The sequence below is a fragment of the Squalius cephalus genome (assembly GCF_949319135.1).
Source record: "Squalius cephalus genome assembly, chromosome: 8".
NCBI lineage: Eukaryota > Metazoa > Chordata > Actinopteri > Cypriniformes > Leuciscidae > Squalius > Squalius cephalus.
The window spans coordinates 14,791,086-14,803,382 of record NC_137129.1 but is presented as its reverse complement, the minus strand read 5'-3'; positions in this window follow the sequence as shown (position 1 = coordinate 14,803,382).

Here is a 12,297-nt window from a genome sequence, read left to right as displayed (position 1 = left end):
ATAAAAAAAAAAAATCTTACTCCCAACTTATGAACAGCTGTGTACTTTTTAATGCTTACCATTGTTCATTTAATGTAATGTAATTTAGTTCAATTTAACAAAGGCATTATTTTAATTCCTCAAACTCTCTGCAGTTCCGCCATAAACCTCTCTAGGGGTTCACAAACCCTCATTTCGGAATCCCTGATCATGAGTTACTTTCAATGAAGAGATCTTCATTTAAAAGCCTAACTGGTACTGATCCTAAGAGTTTGTGCTTTCTATTATATATCAACTCATTATGAAGTTTGTGTACAGTTACAATTAAGCAACAATGCATTTTCTGTTCCTGTGCATCATGATATATCGGTGTAGGCATTACAGCACAAGTCAAGGTTAGCTGAAAAGATATTTCCTTTTTCTCAAAGTGTTTTTGCTTCGCTCACTGTAAACAGAACATTCCGATCTCATCCAGAGGCAGCATGGGAGGAGTGTGTCTGCTGCTTTTTCTATAAAGGCCAATAGAAGCGTTCAGCAGCACACAGCACAGAAAATCAGAAAACATATCTGTGTACATTTCTGCAGCTCGTGCGCTGAGGTTATTTTGATCATATCGCACATGAAATCTGGCACAATGTGTCAATGGATGAGAAACAGCACTTCCCCAGTGATGTAATAATGTGAGCCTGCAGTGCAGCAGCCAAAACATTTTTTTTTTTAAATTGAATGTAACACGTATGCTAAGATTACCTTGTTTTGAAAAATTAACACAAAATGTGATGTTCTGGACAAATCCAATTTCCTTATTTTTACTCAGTTTCTCTGCCTTGTTTCGGTTCTCTGTGCCTGAGTTTGTTGAGACAGCTATTTAAAATTAACAACATGTAATGTGACCTTCAGTTCCCCTTTTAAAACATTCAACAACTTTAGGGTTGCTGTGCAGAACAGATTTCGACATACTGTTGGTTTTTACTCACAAAACTTTTTTTACACTTATTTTAAACCGTATATAAATATATACTACTCCATTACTCCAGGCTTCAGTGTCACACAATCCTTCAGAAATCATTTTAATATGCTGATTTGCTGCTCAAGGATCATTTGTTGAACAAAGATGTTGATCCAGGAACATGTACTTGGTGAAATCACATTCATCCATATGACACATATTAGCCTATTGGCCTTTTCTAATACTTATAGGTAGTGCTTTACTAACTGTGACCCACAAGACACCAGAAAGTTCAGTACATCTCTGCTTGTATACAAATAAATTAGATAAATAAGGAGCTGTTGGAGTGTCCAGGTTTAGATTTGCTCTCTCCGTGTTTATGTCTTACCCAATCTTCACAAGCCCAAGACATTGCCACGGTCCATAAAAGGGCTGACACCTGCATTTTACACAGAACAGGGAAGAGTCAAGACACATCAGCCAACAGGGGATGCTGGCATGAATTCACAGCGTGATCACAGCATGCTCAAGCCATCCAACCAATGAGGTAGAGCGTGATCAGAGTCAACCACCAATCAGAAGTCAGAGACATTTCAGCTACAGTTGAGACTGGGTGTACACAACTATAGGGGAAGTAATGTTCTCAGCCTCAAGCCAGGGAAGGATGACGTGGGTGGGGGAAAAAACTGCTACTTGGCAGAACACAGGAAGAACGAGAGCGAGGAAATGGAACATTTAGAGGAATCTGTGGGGGTACACATGTGCATGGGTCAAAAGAGCGACCTCATAAATAGAGTTTGAATTCTGCCTGCTCTTTACATTTTTTGGAATTTAGCATAATGTTTGTCCTCTAAAATCACTGATGTTTGATAGTTCTTCAGAAAAAAAAAAAAGTATTTATAAAATATTTAATACAATAGATTTTATTATATTATTTTTATTGTATTGTATGATTTTTTATATTATAGTGTATGATATAAAGTCAGTGCCTCAATTTCACACAGTTGTAGTTCATCATAAATTATTATGAACATGATCACTAACATATGACAACCACAAAGGGACATTTAGAACATTATATGTAGCCTAATTATTATATCTAACGCTGTGAAAGTTTTACATTTTTGTAAGTGTTGAAATACTTTGAATGGGGCCACTTTGAAAGTATCTATTGCAGGAATTAAACTGCACACCATGATAGTTGTAAGCCAGAGGAACAGTCCGTTTCAGCTGAAGCTTATATACATAAGCACAACAGAACATATCATTTTATCACACATAATGATGTTGGAAAAGAACAAACATTTGGGATTCCTTCTTCAAAATAAGATTCATATTAGAATCTGACCTTCTAATCTGTACTAACTGTTCTAATTGTACTATATTTGTTAGAAAATGGGTGTGTGTGAGAGAAACCAAAAGATAAAGAAGGAAGACAAAAAATATGGGAAATCCCGAGCATGCATTAGGTGAATGAAAGCTTGCAAAACACTGGGCTCAACCAATGACATGCATGATTATGTATGTTTAGCCAATCAAAGGAAGGCACAGTATGCAGCCAGACAAGAAAGTTGATGTCATGGGCTTACTATGTGGAAATTTTGAACCTGAACACACGTAACTTTATAGCGGGACTTGTTAATCACAGCAAGTTAAGTGAAAATGAGTTGTCTCTGAAGAGTACTCAGAATTCCCATCTAAGTTTAGTCATCGTTTGCGACAGGCTGGAGCATAGCAGATCAAATGAAACTGAAATTGTGGTTGAAATTGTTTATTCTGTCTATCAACCCTAACTCACTTAACCTCAGATTCTGCTTCTGAGCTCAGAGAGTTGGCATTAGTACAAATGATTCCCCCTTTTCCTCGAAACCATTTCATGCATGTGAACAGTGGAGCTGTTTTTGTTTTTGTTACTGTAGTACTGCCAAGTAAGCCCAGAGTTCAGGCATACCAGAGGCGTTTTGTGTTGGGAGGCTGGGAAAGCCATATCTGGCCTCTGTATGCTACCGAAATGAACACGGATTGTTTTTAGGATTTTTCAGTTTACCGTTTGGACTACACAATGCACCTAATGCTTGGTTTATGACAATAACTATACTCAAATTCTCCCTAATTGTCCACAAATCCCTGTGAATGGTTTTAGTCTGGATTAAATTTATTACAATTATCTGCTCTAGATTTAACCACATAACCTTTTTCAAAAACATTTTATTGTTTTAGGTCAGTCCTGAGCTAATGCTAATGTATAAAAGTTATAAGAGATAAGATAGCAGACTCTAAATACTATATGCTATGTGGTCAAAATATTACAGTGTATATGTAATATGATGATTACACATAGCCTACCGATTGACATGTAACACATTAACACGGTAACCACAACATTAGTTTTTCTTTGAAAGTTCAATCTATCAGCTTAGTAAATGGGAGTGTACAGTCTCTGAAATCTAACGCAATTTAAGAATGACCAGTGTAATAAAGTTTTTATTGTATCTGGAGGAATTCATGACTTAACTAGGCTTTTCATAAATGAAGGAGTTTTTAGATTGCAGCTGATTAATTTCTCCCTGATTGGTTGGAAGGCACATATTGCCTTCATATCCTTATTAGTTAGTTTGCACATGGATGGTTACTCACATGGATGGTTACTCTGTACTCATATTTAGTTCCAGCCCATAGTTCACACTTACTGGTGATGAATTATTAATGCAGTGGTTAGGTTTAGTCAGAATCTTAGGAAAGAGAATACTCTCTTAGGTGTGACATTACGTGATGACGCACTAGCACAGTGAAACTACACCAGCCATGGGAAGCAGGTATAAAAATAGCTTCAAATATCATTTACCGTATTTTCCGCACTATAAGGCGCACCTAAAAGCCTTTAATTTTTTCAAAAAACGACAGTGCGCCTTATAATCCGGAGCGCCTTATATATGGATCTGGCGCCTTATATTAATGTCTGTAAAACAACCGCTGACTTAATCCTTGTTTATACTTTCGCCTGGCACTGGAGCGCGAGCCTCCGCTGACTGCGCGCGCACCTCCCCAAACAGACGAGGCATTTATAGCCTACTTGACGCAACTGTTTTGTTTTAGACTGAACACCAGACCATACAACTGATTTAGACGCGCAAACTGGGTGCCGGTGTGATGAGATGTACTAATATCCGTCTGCTCGGGCAGATTCGGCTCAAAGTCGTGCATCTTCGGATGCGGAGGCGCGCACGCTGTTACAATGACGTCATTTTTGCCGCGCGCGCGCCTCCGCATCCGAAGATGCACGACTTTGAGCCGAATTTGCCCGAGCAGACGGATATTAGTTTTTTTTATTACCTTCGCGCTCATGCGGACGCGTCGAGTAAAACAAGGTTTTACAGCTCAGCCACTTGTTTTTTCATAATTTTATTGCAAGTGGTAGATCTTGGTTTACATTTGGACTTTGGATGTGATCTTAGGCTTGAAAAGGTTGGTGACCACTGCATAACGCAAACCCAGTCAAATGTTTGACTGCAGTATCTTCTATTCTATGCGCCTTATAATCCGGTGCGCCCTATAGCCTATATGAAAACAGTTCTAAAATAGGCCATTCATTGAAGGTGCGCCTTATAATCCGGTGCGCCTTATAGTGCGGAAAATACGGTACTGATTGGAAATATATTTTTTGACATCTATAATTAATTGACAGATGAATTAGCCTGAGAGGCATTCTTCAGAGTTTAGTTAAACTATATTAGGCCTACTAAATTAAATATATACATTAGTCAATGTTATCAACTAAAATACCAAATACCCAAACTAGTTAAAAACCACACTATTTAGAGGGGTGTTTTTAGCTAGAAACTAGAAATCTATAGCTTTAGCTAGAAGTCTATAGCTAGAGTTAACTCATGGTAACTATTATAAAACGTGTGGACAGAGAGAGGGAGAGAGAAACATCCTAATCTCACATGTCAGATACATGATTTTGTATTTGTGTATTTTATATGTTATGTTACGCTTTTATCCAAAACATTTTACAGTGCATTTTAAGGCTTGCATTTGATCAGTACATGTGTATTTCCGTGTTTTCTGGTGACTGCATCCACGAATGTCAGTTTACTGGTGTCATGCTCTACCAGTTAAGCTGCAGAAACAGGTTACTGAACTGGATATGTTTCACCTTCAGTGAAGAACAAGCAGCAGTTAATCATGCAAGTTGCTTCCAATCAAGTGTAGTCAATCAGTATTTAACATGACAGAATAAAGAGAATACAATAAAATAGGCCAAGTGATAAAAGGTTCATTTACAGTAAATTCATTTAATTGAAAACATAAAACTGAAAAAGCAGCAGTAGATCACCAAAAAAATTAAATTCTGCAATCATTTCCTCAACCGTCGTTCTGTCATTCCAAACCCATATGACATTTGTTTTTCCCACACAGTGGAACATAACTGGAGCTTTACGACACAAAATCACCATAAAAGTACTCTTCTGAATCCATTATGATAGTTTTGTGTGAGAAACTGAATGTAAGTATTTAATGATATGGTATTATTTGCTGAACTGTCTTTACATTTTGTCTTTGGATCAGGGGTGCAGAGTTTAGCAGGCTTTCGGAATTGGACATTTTTCATACTGTCCATACTGTCATTCAGTAAAAAAAAAATTATAATAATAATTAAGGAAATAATGTCACAACATAAAATTCAGCATAATTTTCAAAATACAATTTTCAAAATGTGATGTGGACATGTTTTTGTGATGGTCCCCCTTGTAGTATTGAGATGCCTGTGTATACAAGCTTTAAAAGGGAAAATGGTGTGTTGTGATTTATGCTTAAAATGGGCACCATACATGTAAGGATTTGGTCTAAATGTCAGGGTTCCTATATGTTTCATTGTGTTTTTTCCCTGTGACCCAGTTTAAACTTTGCCGCATTCATGGAGAGGGTGCTGGTGCTGGTGAACAACAACTCCCTGTTCACCGTTGGCTTGGCAGAGGACCACACCAGCCCCACTCCACATCCAGAGACCTGTCATCCGTCGACGACTGGCACAATGGAGATAAGAGAGTCCACCACAGGCAAGGGAGGCCTGCCTGCCGCGATCGACGAGCCTAATCCAACAGAGAGGACAGGAGAGGACATTGACCTCGAGCCTGCGCCCCTCAGAGAGTCTGACCAATTTGCGTGAGTCGGAAGCTCACTCCTCGGAAGCTCCAGTCCAGTGCCAGTGATGGGCTCTTCGGCTCGTCTGCTACACCTGGGTCTCCATCTCCTGTAGCTGCATCTCCATCGGTCGTCCCCAGTGTGTCGTCTGCTAAATAATAAACAATTACTTGTTAACTAATAATAAATTGTTACATTTGATTTTATTCTGACTACTTTTATTACGTTGTATCCATTGTTACCGCAAATCTGTGTCAGGTTAGTAACAGACTAAAGTCCAGTTTTGAGTGGAGCATAGGGCACGCCAACTAAGATTTTAGAGTTCCGGCTAAATTGGTGCTAGTCCAAGTGTACTTTACTGTAAAGGCTAATAAAGAGAATTTCCATTTAGGACAACAGAATGTTGCTCAACCAACCTAAATAGAGTGAGCCTTACCCCTGTTTTCTGTCAGGACCACTATCATCAAATACGATTGACAGTTAGCATTTAGGATTGGCGGTATGGTTCTGTTCTGGGCGAGAACTCCCTGCGCATGCAGCCTAGCATGGATAAGAGCAGGGAGAGCAGCAATAACCCCCCTTAGGGTAAACAGAACAGAACCAACATGAATGTATTGCAGACATCATTAATTCAAGATTTTAAAGTACAAATGAGAATTTAGTCTGATTCAAAGGGGAATCAGAATGCCAAATCCTGACTGACGAGAGGAGGAGCTGAGGATGGAGGAGGGTAACTACTGAGAAACATGATAGATGTTGATAATACTGAAGGAGCTTATATATGTATACAGTGATAGGTATCATATTCCTATAGGTAGACGTGATTCAGCTGAGAGTCAGCTGATGCCAGCTTGACTAACGTGACCTGCCAGAACTGACGCTACGTTTAATTATTGTTATGTTACCCTAGCTAGTGTACATGGAGAATCATGAAATAACGAAACCAAAACTACTATCAGAGAAAGTAATGTTGGTCAGCCTATATCTATAGCAGGATTCATGACCTCTGACTAGAGATAGTGTTGCTTTAATTCAAGTGTATACATATCTATGGAAACTAAACAAAATACTTTTAGAGAGAGTAAGCATGAGAGCAGGCCTCTAAATAGTATAGTAAATTACATCTGCCCAGTGACCAAGACTCACGAGTTTGTGATTGTGGGGTCCGCGTTAAACGGCCGCCGCAAGACCCTTAGCGACATTGAATGAACGAGTAAAATATGAGTAAAGAGTAAAATGGAATAATCAAATTATCTTTACTGGCACCACTTCTTTTTTTTATTTTTATTAATGAATTGGGGCAGGGAATACAATCGGCAAAGCTACATTTTTATGCTGACGATACAATTATTTATTCCACTGCATCCTCTGTGTCTCAGGCTATTGAAATTCTTAAGGATTCTTTTTATACTTTTCAGCTTACTTTGCTAAAACTGAAATTAGTTTTAAATGTAAATAAAACTAAGTATATTATTTTTACACGCAGCCGTTCTATGTCCACTGTCCCGCCTATTCTGACTATTGAGGACTTACATATAGAAAGAGTACCAACTTATAAATATTTAGGAATATGGCTTGATGAGAAGTTAGCCTTTGATGTTCTATTAATTACTTGGTGAAAAGGCTTAAACCAAGATTGGGTTTTCTTTTTCGGGAAAAAAAATGTTTTTCCTTTACAGCTAGAAAGAGAATTATACAGAGTACTTTGTTACCTATTTTAGATTATGGTGATATTGTTTATATGCATGCTTCTACATATTTATTGAAAAGACTGGATGGTGTTTATCATGCTGCACGGCGTTTTATAAAAAAAAAAATTGTTTGCTGTACAACTATTTGGGTTGGTCCTCTTTATTTCAAAGAAGGAAATCACATATGTTAGTATTTATTGTAAAGACATTGATGGGTATGCTTCCAAATTACATTACTAGTCTTCTATGTTTACGTAGAAATAACTATAACACCAGATCATCTAATGGGATTAAATTAGTAGTACCTAGGGTACATTCAGAGCATGGAAAATCATCTTTCTCTTTCTATGCTCCATGGCTGTGGAATGAATTTCGAGCTATTGTTCCACTAAAAACAATTCCTCCTTTGAATATATTAAAAAATGTACTGCAGTCTAAAATGAATGAATCATGTTGCTGTTTTACTTAATTTATTGATTTATGATGAATGTTGTGCTTTGACTGTCTAGAATGTTTTATATGTGTCATATGTTTGTAAATGTGTGACTTGTAGTATGGCCATCTTGGCCAGGACTCCCTGGAGGAAGAGATTTCTTTTAATCTCAGTGGGACCTTCCTGGAAAAATAAAGGATAATAAAATAAATAATAAATGTTTAGATAAATTATCATATAAATGACCAATAACTAATTGGCATTCCAACCTACATTCAAGGTCACGATAAAATTGAGTCAGATAAAAGTAAATTGGAATTAAACTACTTACGGAAATGACCGAACGTGAAGTAATCCTTCACCTGCTTATCGCAAACTGTCGTTGGGCCGATTGGGTGGACCTTACACCTTCTTTCCCCTGTGGAACTCATTTGTACAATCTAAAGCACTTTTTTTTTTTTTTTACCAATGCATTTTTCACTTTCAAAACCTTAAGCAATATTCTAAACAAATAGGAGTCTAAACAAGATGGAAAAAGATTGAACTGTCATGCATTCATTCATTTGTACATTAACAGCTGAATTTGTGTAAGATGTTGCACTATAGCTGTCACTGAGAATACGTATTCCTCTAAATAAGTATGAAATGGATGTGTGTAGTTTACATCAGTTTTACGGTTTCCAAACATAGTTTGGAATGGATTGGATGGATCATTGTAGCCTCCCTTTGTTTCAGCCATTGCTCTTGCATCCAAAAAGTCCTAAAGAATTTTTATGCGGTTATCTTCAACCAGGGATTAGTCTCATAATGTGTGCAGGGCAGAAACTGTCTGTGGACCAATTAGAAGTCCTGTCCTTCCGTGCTTGAGGTGTCTGTCAGTTGTCCTAGCATCCTTATCTGATGGTGTTGGACCGCCAAGTCCACCTAGATCCAATCAAAATGTAGCAAACCTTTCTCCACTGTTGCATTAAGAAAGGGCCCTGCAATAAAACTCGAATGTGCAGTTCCCTACATGTGGTAGAATGTATTCACGTAACAAGGTCAGCATTCTTTGTTTCTCATATGATGTGCATCACATGCTTGTATACAGAAGCTCCAATAAAGCATATGCTATGATGAGGAGCTACAAACAAGCAGAGGAAAAAGAACAGCCGGCATTCCATTACCGAACAGGAATATGAGATGAGTTTCCATTACTGTAGGACAATGGACAATCACCTTTGTTCCACATGGCTTGATGCCAAGCTTGCATAATATGACATCAAGACAGAGATGTCAACCTTGCAATGTCCCTACCCGCTCAGCACCTGACTCTACATCTAAAACCTAAAAAAAAAATATGCCACTCATGTTTTTTTATATAACAAAAATTGACCCCTCACAGGCCTTTCAGGACTGTATTTGGAAATGTGGGATATAAAGAGAAAAGAAGCTAAAACAGAGGGTGAAAAGAGGTGCTGCAGCAATACATAAATAATGGGTTTTTAAATCATGTATATATATCCAGACTCCAAAAATAAAATTATGAACTTGTAAATGAGCATAATATCTGCACTTTTAATACTAATATCATTGTTTGTTTGTTTTGAACAGACAAGAGTGCAGTCAGTTTACTATGTCTATAAAGATCAATATACAGTCTATAAATATCTTTTGTACTATTCCCAGACTGGCTGGCATGGCATGCTAATGATGGAAACAAAACAAACAAGCATTGTACTGTATCAGATAGACGTCTGAGCTGTCCTGAGTGACAGGTGATAGAACTCATGAGTCGTTTGTTGCACAATTTATTTTTCAGCTCTCTATGGAACATTATTCAAACAGGCGCATATGACGTTCAGCGCTAAAAAGTCTGAGCATCTGATGATAAACATACTGTGTACATACATCATTAGTTATAATTAAATTACAGGAAGTCCTTCGCGTGAAACTGTTGAAGAATTTGTTTATTTATAAGGCAGAAAAGAATGAAAAGTCAAGTGGCGTGCTGTTACTGTTTAGGAAATGACTTGATTTTCCCACTCATGAATGGCAGATTAAGGATTGACTAAGAAGCAGTAAGAATTAGGGGAAAGGTGAACGGAAGAGAGCAGTTTTTGAGGCTTTCACATGTGACTTCCTGTTTTTAGAAGCAGCTGGCAGCCGTGTCATACAGCAAGCTCGGGTTTCTTATGATGGACTGACTGGAGTAATATACACCATTCAAAATAAAGGTTCTTTATGGGCATTGATGGAGCCATGAAGAATCTTTCAAATCCATGGAAACTTTCAATTGAAAAACTTTAGACTATTCTTTAGATTCTTTTCTCCACATCACAGTTACTTTAAGTTATTTTAAGAACTGGTCACTGAAAGGTTCTTTTGGGAACCAAAAAAATGGTTCTTCTTCTGCATCGCTGTGAAAAAAAAACCCTTTTGGAACCTTGGATAATTTGAGGATGTAATCATAAATTGATGACTTGATGATTTTTAGTAGTGTGGTGCTTACCCATGCAAAACTCAATGCAATGGCAACGTCTTGGGTGCTTTTCAAGCCATTTCTATGCAATTAAGTTTTTAAAAATGTTTTAGGTACGTTGCTTGGGTGTTATGGGTGGTTAATAATCAATCAACAGAGCGCTTTCCTTTGTCCCTTCACAAAAGTCCAATCACGTAAACATCTTCTGTGAGCATGATTTGAGGTATCTCTCATGCCTGTAGTTAACTGATAAGACTCTCTGTGGAAAGGAGGTTGAGGACCAAATGTCCCCACAAGGATATTAATACCAGTAAATTTTGACCTAGCGGAGACTTTCTTTTTGGTCATCTTACTGTATAATAATTCGTACTAATTGATGTTTTTTTGAAAATGTAAAAATGCAGAAAGTTTTTTGTGATAGGTATTGGTTTAGGGGTAGGGTTCGGGTTAGGGGATAGAAGGTATACAGTTTGTACAGTATATAAATCATTACGTCTATGGAAAGTACCCATAAAACCAGGAAACTGAGTGTGAGTGTGCATGTGTGTGTGTGCGTGTGTGTTTGCGTGTGTGCGTGTGCATGTGCGTGTGCGTGTGCGTGTGTGTGTGCTGCGTGCGTGCGTGTGTGTGTGTGTGTGTGTGTTTGCTGCGTGCGTGCGTGCGTGCGTGCGTGTGTGTGTGTCGTTTATGTGCTCGCCCTAAAGTTTCGAAGAAGGGCAGAACTAATTTTCCATTCTCAGTTTGGCTTAATGACTCCATGAATAGCATTTCCATTATGGGAAATGGATGGAGCAACAATGCTGGTAAGAAAAGAGAAAGAATGGAGAAGAGACTGTGTGTGTACAAAACATTTAGGCTGATTAGTTTAGGCTACATCAAAGATATTCTCCTAAATCTCCAGAATATTTGACAGTCATAAAGTTAGAGAAAATACGCCTGTCCAGTTTGGCCATAACAAATCATCACACACTGTCTGCAACCCAGTGCTGCATTTCCAAGAATTGACAATGACACAAGAGAAGGTCCTTCCATGAGGAAACATATCCCTGTGCCCCTGACTATACAGAACATTTAACCATGCATGTGCTAACCAACCAAGAGAGAGACAATAATACTAGCTAGCCAAAAATAAAGAAATGGGTGTGGTTCTGAAATTCTGAAATATATTTGATACTTAAGCATCTGATTCATTCATTTAATTATTATTTAATGTATTTCTATTTATTTAATTTTATTTACAAATTACATACAATAATCAATAATTTACAATAAAGTAAATCAAATTAAATAAGATTATTCCATTTAGTTTACATTTATGAAATACATCTGAATAAATAAATAATATAAGAATAAGAATAATGATTTTTTTTTTAATTCTTATTTAATTTATTGATTAATGTTTTTTGCTAATGTAAGCATCACTATTAGCACCTTGGGATTTGAACAAACATAACTCTTCAACTATGTGTGCTACTCACAATTTCTTTAAAATAAATCTATTATAGGTTAAGCCCAAGTGAGTTACAAGTGACATTTCTCAGGTATAGAACAATTTATAACCTCTGGCTGAATACTAGAGACTGAGTGCTAATGGTTTTGACATGTCTGGTCTGTAACTGTATGCTTCAGGCAGTGT